We start from the raw sequence: 10,959 nt of genomic DNA, 5'->3' as shown, positions 1-10,959 counted from the left end.
AATAAATGTCATACATTTTTATTATGTGTTTAATTTCCATTCATAGATGTTTTTAATTACTTTTGATGCTGAACATATAATGTAAAGATATTGGGAAATAGTTATAAATAGTTTACACATTAAATAATATTTTGATTTGATAATTTATGAATTTTTGACTTTCATATATTATTTCATCGTAAATTACAAATAATATCCTCAAATTATAATTTCTACCATCATTTTTTTTATTTATCTAAAATTTTAATAAATATCTTTTTTTCCATCAAAAAAATTTGGTTACAAAATAATATAATAATATATAATTTTATATGAAAAGAAATATAAAGAAATTTATATTTTGTAATCAACCTAAATGCTGATTAAAAGAATATGAGTCAATCTAATACCACAAATTTAAACTATTTCTTATCATTGTTTACCGTTTTTTAATTATTTCACTTTTAATTATCTAAAAAAATGTGCAATTTGCTTATCCTTATAACTAACAAATTATTAAAACTATACAAAAAATTAAAGTTCCTGTTCTCTGTCTTAAATATCTGATCTATCCATATGAAAAAATTTAAATTCTACACCAAGTAAAACATTACATGATGTATGTAATGTAGTAATGAAACTAGAGCTTACCTTAATTTGTTTTGGTCTCGAAGCCAATATAAAAGATCACTGTTACCTTCATGTATTGATTGCTGGTTATTTAATAACAATAAGACTGAGAGATTTTATATTCTTAAGAACAATATGATTAAAATGTTCCTAAAACCGAAAACTTGCAAACATGCGTGTTATAAAAAAGTATTTTAAAACAATATAATTTTAATATAATAAATTTATTTCTTGCCTGTTGTTTTAATATTATTTTTTAAAAAAACACATTAATTTCAGATTAGTATAGAATTCTGAATTATTAATTCTAGTTTCAATTCTCCAACATGAACATCGAAAGTTGTGATAATATGGCTCTTAACCTGGCAACAGTTTTGAGTTTTCATTACGCTTAGGTCTGTAACAAACTTCAGCTTCATCTTCATTATTAATTTTTTACTAAATTATATTTATAATTTGATTTTGTTAATATTGTAAAGAAAAAAAAGGCGAATTTTAATATTCTTTATTTTAATATTCTTCATTCTTCATAATATTCTAACATTCTTAATTCTGAAACAATTGAAGAACAAGGAATCACATAAATGTGAATCACATTTCAACATCCCATATTGTGTTCTGCTGCTTACTCCTATCCTTTGAGATAGCACGTTGTTGGCGATGCATGAGAAAGCTGGGAGTGGGAGGGAAGACCTACCCAGCGGGAAAGGTCTCCCCAATACTTTCTCGCATATTCTCTAATAAAGGTGTTATTCCTACCCTCACCCCTTTATAAAATTACTGACCTTTGGGAAGGCCGTGAATGCCTCGCTGGACATTGGCGAAGAAAAAGCTACGAAATATTATCTTTGGTGAGTCTGTGAATATAGCAGTTTTACTAAATATATCGAGTGATCCTTTGGCGAATTTTTTGGCGACTAATCCCTGATATGCAGTTAAAATTGTAGTAACGATAAATTTATGCTTTAGATGTGTTGTTTCCAGTTGAAGTTAAATTTGTCGTAGCAGTTTTATTTAATATATCGAGTGATCCTTTGGCGACTAATCCCTGATATGCAGTTAAAATTGTATGAACGATAAATTTATGCTTTAGATGTGTTGTTTCCAGTTGAAGTTAAATTTGTCGTAGCAGTTTTACTAAATATATCGTGTGATCCTTTGGCGAATTTTTTGGCGACTCATCCCTGATATGCAGTTAATATTGTATGAAAAATAAATTTATGCTTCAGATGTGTTGTTTCCAGTTGAAGTTAAATTTGTCGTAGCAGTTTTATTAAATATATCGAGTGATCCTTTGGTGACTAATCCCTGATATGCAGTTAATATTGTATGAACGATAAATTTATGCTTTAGATGTGTTGTTTCCAGTTGAAGTTAAATTTGATGTAGCAGTTTTACTAAATATATCGAGTGATCCTTTGGCGAATTTTTTTTTGGTGACTAATCCCTGATATGCAGGTAATATTGTATGAAAGATAAATGTATGTTTTAGATGTGTTTTTTCCAGTTTAAGCTAAACTTGACGCAAAACTACAATTGCCAAAAATCACATACTGAATTTCACATATTGAAATCACTGCGTTTTCGAGTTATTGCGCTTATATGCATGCGAAAGTATAGACGGACAGACGGTCAAACCTTTGATGGATTTCATTGCAATCTTGATGAGTATCTACACTGTAGATGTTAAATACGTGCTTTATTTTTTTTCCATTTAGCTCTCTTCGTTTTGTAGCTAAGGTGTTAAATTGTGTTTGGGAATTTGGACAAACAGACTTCTTATGAAAGGCTTTCGTTTATAGTTTGATAGAATTGAGTGTAAAGAACCATGTACCAAATTTGGTCATTGCATTTCATTTCATTCATCATAGTTCAAAGTATTTTCGAGTCATTGTATTCTCAGACAGTCAAATGACTGAGTGATGGACAGTCGGACAGAAAAATAGCCAGGAATGTGCTATACAAAATGAGAGAAATTTCAAATATAAAAATTCGTGAAAATCTCGAGTTCGAATTTTTTGACGATTATGATATTTCCACAGCATTTCATATACGAAAAAGTCAAAATGATAACGTTAGTTTATTGAAAGAACACAATGCATTGTTTATTTCATAATTCAATATTTCATCATTGACTCTAATAAATTTGATTGAGTAAACTTTAAAAAAAAAAGCACCCAGTCTTATAAAAAGGAGCTTTAATTTAGAAACTGGCTTGTTATATAACAAAAAGAAACAATTTAAAGCATGATTACATGCCTAGAAAAAAAATTTCATTCATTTGCAAACATAGTGGATAAGGTCAGCTTTGTGGACGTTCTGCAAATCCCAGCTGTGTTGACCCCTCAGGATGGACTATCATTCCTAACCAGGAGAGGTGTTTGGAGTGGACCTCTTCTGCTGATCGCCCACGATCCTCAGTAGCAGGCGATTTTCGAGTGGTTTCTCGAGTGCTAAGTTGATTTTCTGCAGCTTTTTCTACACCTGCAAATACCCTCTGAAGCAGAAGGTTAGAGTGGTATTTCGAAATGGTGGAGATTCTCGCCTTGTGTTGTCGGATGACGGTGAGATTCTTGTTCTTGGCTTAAGAAGAATGTGTAAGAAGTGATAACACTGTGTGCTTAAAGATACTCCAGTTTAGTTTCTTTGTTCTTAGTGGTGATGTATTAAAGGTTTTTAAAAGTTTAATTTACTGGAAGAGAACTTTATGTAATAAGGCGAAATGAGTAATCATTGTTTACATGGTGTATATATATATATATATATATATATATATATATATATATATATATATATATATATATATATATATATATATATATATATATATATATATATATATATATATATATATATATATATATCTGTGTGTGTTTGTAATGATATCTCTTAAAGTAATTTAAAACCTAATTAATTTCCTAATTTCTTAATTTTGATCTTAATTTAGCCCTTGTTAACTTCATTCCAAAGTGTTCTATTATTACTTGAGCCGATTCCCTCTTTTTTACTTAATTAATTCTATACGCGATCTAGAAAAGTGATGATTTAAGCATTTTCTCATGCTCCGAGCAAAGGGATAAAAATATCTAACGCTTACAACATTTTTTTTAAAGATATCTGAGATTCCCTTTCCTACGATTACATGTGGCAAAGAAATCCCTATCAAAATCTTATAATAAAATCACTGAAGGGAAAATTACTGCCGCTTTACTCGTATATCGCAATGTAGACTGGCCCATCTCTAATTGTTTTTTCTGTGTATAAATTACACCTCTTAGAGTGAAATATATTGAAGTTAAAATTCCAAGAGTACAGTATTAAAAATCTATTTAGTTATATGCATATGTGTAGCATTTAGAATTTTCAAAAAACACGCTGTTTAATTATCGCCTGTAAATCATCCAATATTTTAATTCGTTAGAATTCGAAAATAAAAAAAAAATATTTTCACCAATTAAATGTGTTCGCAATAAACTTGCTCTTGAACATTTATAGGAACAATGGGAAAGGTCTGAAGCCCATTGCAACAAAGAAAATTTTTGCTGTGAATTACGCACATAAAAATATTTTGGAGAAATAATTATCAAAATTGAGAAAAATACATATTATAACTATATATTTTTTATTTAAAAAATAGTTTTTAAATTTTAAAATAGTATAAAAATAATTTTGTACAATAAGATATATTGTAACATTAAGAAAAAAAAATGAAAATATTGCAACTTCCTTTAATTTTTAATTAATAAAAATTTGTTAAAATTTTAATTTGCGGTCCTTATCTCTAGCTTCCAAAATAAGATTATAAGAAATTTGGTCGTTTAGGCCGGATAGGGGGCCCTATAGAGAGCTATCACGTACAAATACACACATCCCCTTTTATCAGTAGTAGAGATTGTTGGATTATTTTTATATAATTATTTTTATTGATATTTGATTATAATTATTATTACTTTCTTTATTAATATAGTTTATAATATTATAATTTATATTTATATAGTTTATTTATAATATTATAGGTTGTATTTAAATTCTTACTGTCATTTTTTATTTCAAAATTGTTGTTTCCACTTATTGCATTTATTTTTAAACCCAGTTTAACTTTTAACTTTCTCATGATTCGAATTTTTATAGCAACCGCGCTAATTTTCAGTTAGCAAAGTCCCCTTGCTGTTAAAAGAAATTTTGTGGTTTAATAAAATCACATGCATGTAATTATTAAATTTAAATCAAATATTACTTACATTACAAGGCACTGCACAAAATAATTGCATCTTGACGATTAAAAATTTTTACTAACTCTATAAAAATTTGGCGAGAAATTTTCTTTACCAAAACTTTTTGCAACAAATTGTCGAAATAAAAAAAAAAAATTATTTTTTATATCTTAAGAATATTTATATCAGCTGTAACAATTAAAAGATTTTTTTTGAAACTATTAAAAAGTTTTTTTAAGTGTAGTAGAGTAACATTTTTAAGTTCCCGCAAATAACTATTATATGGAACTTAATTATTTTTTAATAGATTATGCTGTTAATGTTTATCTTTTGAAATAATTTTTTTATTGAAAGAAATTAGTGTTTTCTGTTCTAGATTCATTCAAGTAACATCTCCTCAGAATAAATCTAAAAAAACTACGAATAAATTGCAGTTATTGATAGATTTAATCTAATTTTCAAACATTTGCTTTTTTAAGTTAATAACTTTGAATAAAGCACATTTCACAAATTATTTGAAATGCTTTATTTGGTTAATATATGACTTATAAAACGCATAAGATATCGAAACATTCATAATATAATGCAGCAAATATCAACGAATCTTTTAAGCACTGAAATTAATTATTAGTAAGATATTTTATGCAAAACAAAAAGGAACGTTTCTATAAAGGAACGCATATTAGAAAGCCAAAAAATCATGCAAGTTTAAATGCTTTAATTTTCAATTCCAAATATAAAAAAAAATTTCTCTAGAAATATACGGCACATTAAAAAAAATTTTTAAGCAATCATAAAATTGCAATTTGACTTGCAGATTCTGGTGAAACTTTTATTCTTTTAGAATAACGTTTTAAGGTCTGAAAGCAGCACTAAAAAAACAACATGTTTTTGGTAAAAGTTATTGTTCGGCAATTTTTTAATTATAAACCTTTTCACATAAAAATTTTAAAAACTGTTACGAAGATTACTTCAATTTAAGGTTTCAAAATAAAACCATTTTTTTTTTTTTTTTTTTTTTTTTTGCAACCGATATATTTTTTTCGATAAAAAAACTTTTTGGTATCTTCTATCTGTACATGAGGTCGTGGTGGCCTGGTGTTAAAGTCTCGGCTTCGGAATTGTTGGGCTTCAGGTTCGAAACTCGATTCAACCGAAGAACCGTCGTGTAAGCGGGTCAGATGTACGATAAAGCCGTCTAGGCCAAACGTCCCCCTGCTAGTGTAGTGTGGAAGTATGGAGAGGGGTGGTGCCAGCTCAGATGTCGTCCTCATCGTCTGACCTCGACTCAAAGTTACGAGGTCCGTCCCAAAATATCCCTAATATTGCTTTAAAACGGAACGTTAATATAACTAAAGTAAAATAGACTAAACTATCTGTATCACTCGATTTTTTTTTCTATCTCTATCGCTCTTATTTAAGCTTGGTGTATCAATAAAATATTTAAAAGAATTCGTAATAAAGTGAATAAATTAGCGAATTTTAAAATGACGATTGCCTTGAGAAGATAAACTGTTAATGGCGATCATATATTACATTAGTTTCTTTGAATCACGATATTTTTTTTTAACCTTTCCTTTCCTTTTTTTTTTTCTCGTTAAACAAAAGACATCGAACGTGTTATTAACAGTATTTCAACGTTATTTATTAACGTTATTTCAGTATTAATTCTGTATGAATTAGCGCAGCAATTGTAGATCTTGCATTTGATAAGATTTTGAATTTTGAGAGTCCAAAACATGGTGATTGATCTAAATTTTGAGACAATTATTTGACTTTTTCTTTGCATATTTTATATATGAAGAAATAACAAAGCTCTTTTTTTTCCCAACTGCAATATACTGATGTTGTTGATTTTCTATGAACACCAAGAGCTTCGATACCCGAAACCTGCTTTATGAGCATATATTAGATTCCAGCCATCCTATCCATGTGAGAATAGACAGTCTCACACAAAAGACTACAGAAAAGCCCTCCCCCCTGAACTTCAAGAGCCCCCAGTCACACCAGAGAACAAAACAAAGCATCAGAAGCCATCCCTTAAAAGAAGATACACCGTCTCTAAGTGGCCACAATACTAGAAATTCGAAACGATTTGAACAAACGGCATCTATTGAAACAGGTGACATAAAAGTCTCATGGGTTCTGTTTGTCTTCACACGTCGGCTGTGCCATCTGTTTGGACAAAAGTGCCGTTCGGGTGAGGGGGGGAAGGGAAATAGAACTCCCATTGCCAAAGCAAACATGAGAAATCCTGACTATTAGGGCAGAGCCAATACGAATTTTGGATTATGCTGAGAGGATTCTTATGTATATTGAGTGGCAGTTTTTGGTGGAGTGTTGGAGCTATTAGCAGACATATATTTTGCTTTTCAAGTAGAGAGCTAGCCACTTCTGGCAAGGGGTGGAATGGGACAGATGTTGGTTTGACTTCTATTTTGGCTAATGTGTTGTTAGTTTTGCTGGAAACGCTTCTAACTGTCAAATGCTGATTCAATAATAACAAGTGCTCTCTGAAGCTGTGTAAAGCTGGCCAAAGCGAACTGCAATGTAAAGAGTTGGGGATTTATCGTTTTTGGTGTTGGTTGACCATTTGAAAAAAAAAAGAACTTAATCCATATCTTTAAGATATAATTTTAGGAATAATTTAATTATATTTGTATTAATCAGTATTTTGTAAGAAAATGAAAGCTGGCTCTAATTAGCAAGATCCTATGTAAATTGATCAAAAGAATATATCAAGTGTAACAAAATAAAATTCGTTCTTAATAAATTAAAGAATTAATTACGAATAGATAGCCGAATTAAAGAAGTTTACAACGGAAATTTTTTACGAAAGAAATATGATTTAATACATAAATTATTATCTCTACAAATAATAAAATAAATTGTTGTGTGTTAATGTTGCCTCTCAACATAACAAACCTTTTGACCAAAAGCAACCAAATTTGGTAAAGATATACTTTGGAGGATGTAAAGGTGTAACTCGGAAGATTTTAAAATTTTAATTAACCCTTTCTAGGGCCATGGGAAGTATGCTTCCCACCAAATTTATCAATCTTTGTATGAATTTATGTAGGTTGGCATAAATTCTGACAAATTTTTTTAGAAAGACAGAAACTTAGATGCTTTAGTTCTTTATTTTATACAAAATGATGTGTCTTGATTTGATACTTAATTATTAATTAACCAAATTAATTAATTAATCAAATTAAATTTATCTAATAAGCTAAATGAATCCCTTTTCTTATTCTAATTTCAAGCCTAAAAATATCTTAACATGATATGACTAGAAAAAAATGGCCATTTAAAGTTTTAGTTAAAAAAAACTGTTATTTTTCAGCAATAAAACTATAGCACAAAATATCTATTTTTGGATCATTTTAAAATTTATAGCATATCCTTTCTAATATTAACTTTAATTGCTGTGCAATTAATTGGTTTAATTAAAATTAATTTAAGCATCAGAAAAATAATTTTTTGCAAAATTTCACTTATAGATTTTGCTGTTGAAATGAAATTCATTGTACATCAAATATTTAATCGTTTGCTTTTCTTCCATTGTACAAATCTAAAAAAAATATATGCTTGTTATTTGAACAATTTATTTGAGAAATCAGAAACTGAAATTACATTACTGAAATGGATTTATCTTTAATAGCGACCAATTTAAGTTTTAAATAACATCACGGGTAAGAAAGATTACTACACACAACAAACATAGCAAGTGTAAGTATATTAAAATAACATGGCTTCAATAAGTATTTAATTTTATGCTTAAAAATAGCTTGTGGAGAAAAAGCATATGTTAAGTTCAAGAGACTTAATTGAAATTAAACGTAATTTTAATTTTCTTAATTGAATAACGTAACGTAAACGTTAAACGTAATTTTCTTAATTGAAATTAAACGTAATAACGATGAAACAGTTGATCGCTGAAATCGGCTAGTATTCTAAAATGGCAACTAAATGCGTATAATTTTATTCATTATATTTAAAAAATTAACTTAATGATGAAGTAACCGGCAATGATGCTATCATGCTTGGTTTCCATATCGTTTTTCGTTTTTGAAAATTCGTTATAATAAAGTTCCAACTGTGTTCAATAAAAAAAAAAATTAATTTTTAATTTTTTTAAAGATTTATACCAGATTTAACTTCCAATAGAATGAAGATAAAGCAATGATTTGATGAATGTTTGATGATTAAATTATAATGATGATTTTTAATTGTAGTCTGATTTTGTTTTGGGTGCTTAGCATACTAATAGTCTTTAAGTTTTTAAATAGACTACATTATCAGTTTTTAACATCTGAAATCTTTTTTTCTTTATTTATAAAGAAGATATATTCGCTATCTTTTCTAAAGTTCCATAAAAACATCATTTTTTTCCCAGAGTGATAAAATACATAGAAGCAATATGCAGTTGTTGATTAAGTTAAAAAGATCTAATTTTCTTTTGCTTCTATTAAGTCAAATATTTTGAGAAAAACGCAACTTAAAACGCTACTTAAAATGTATTAAATATATCATTCATACCAATTATGCAGTGTGTGCATATGAGTATGTTGACACTTTACATGTCAAACCTTTTGGCTTAGAGATATCAAATTTGGTACTTATTTATTTTGGAAGGGTGAAAATGTTCAGCATGGAGCAATGTTTTTGCAATTTTAGTTTAAAATTTGGCCAAATTTCATTTTTTAGCATTAACTTCCGAAAATATTGCAGAATAAAAATGATTTCGACATTATTGAATTTTAATCAATTAAAATTAATATTAATTTTAATTAATTTAATTTTTAATTAATTTAATTTTTAATTAATTTAATTTTTAATAAATTTAAAATTTTTTTAACATATTCTAAAATAGTTTATTTTATTTTTGATAGAAAACTCAAATATTTGCTAATAGTATTTCAATCTGATTTTTGTTCTTATGATAAATGAGTTTTAAAATAAGCCCCATTTCTATAAAGTTTTTGAAATTTTATTTTACTTGCATTTACTGCCACTAAGGGGCATCTCAAAAATGAGGATGATTAAGTTAAGGTTTTTGCCCTTCTGATGGGTACAGAAAAGATGACGTAACGTATTTTCGATGGGAAGGGTTGCGACTTAGCCGGTGATGTCCCTAAGGACTCAATATTCCTGTCACTGTTGCTGTTCGAGAGTTGACGAAGTCAATAAAATATAGAGCATTTCAGGACTCATTGTTAAAATACAATAATGATAAACCTGTTTTTTTAAAATTTGTAATAGTTGATGAAGTGTATAAAATATGGAACATTTCAGCACTCTTTGTTAGAGTTCAAAAATGCTATTCCTATTTTTTTCTATCTCTGTTAATAGTTGATGAAATAAGTTTTTTTTAATCATTGTTAATAGTTGAAGAAATAAAACTGACACCAATATCCAACAGTTAAATTGCTGATTTAATTGCTATTTTTTATCACTGTTAATAGTTGATGAAATAAAGATTTTATCATTATTAATATTTGAAGAAATAAAATTGATACCAGTATAGAATATTTCAGCACACCATAGAACACCGGTATAGAATATCTCACCACTCATTTTAGAATTCAATAATGATAAATCTATTTTTTATCACTGTTAATAATTGATGAAGTCCATAAAATATAGCACTCATTTTTTATAGCACTTTCAGCACTCATTATTAGAATGGTATGAAGAACCATTTTATAAATGTATAAAAATATTTTTTAAAAGGAAGAACTAAGCGCATTTAAAATCTTAAATTTCCAATTTTAAATATTAATTAATTTTTCCTAGAATATTTGACATATTTTAAAATTATTTTAGAGCAATCTTAAATCAGCAATTTTACTATCAGATTCTGGTGCTTATATTATTTCTTTTAGAATTTTATTTGGCATTCGGAAGCCATATTTGTATTAAAAATTACTGTTATGCAATTTTACCAATGCACATTTTGGCATATTTCTATATTCTGTGATTCCATTCAATGATTGCAATAATAAATATCCCTAGCTAAAATAATAAATAAATCATTGATATATAAATGAAGAAAAATAATTAGAACTATTCCTTTAGCAGAATTTTATTCGACATCAAAATCACTTGAATTCATCTGAAAATCTTGGTGAAATAA

This window comes from Argiope bruennichi, chromosome 6 (assembly GCF_947563725.1).
Source record: "Argiope bruennichi chromosome 6, qqArgBrue1.1, whole genome shotgun sequence".
NCBI lineage: Eukaryota > Metazoa > Arthropoda > Arachnida > Araneae > Araneidae > Argiope > Argiope bruennichi.
This window is presented reverse-complemented; position numbering follows the sequence as displayed.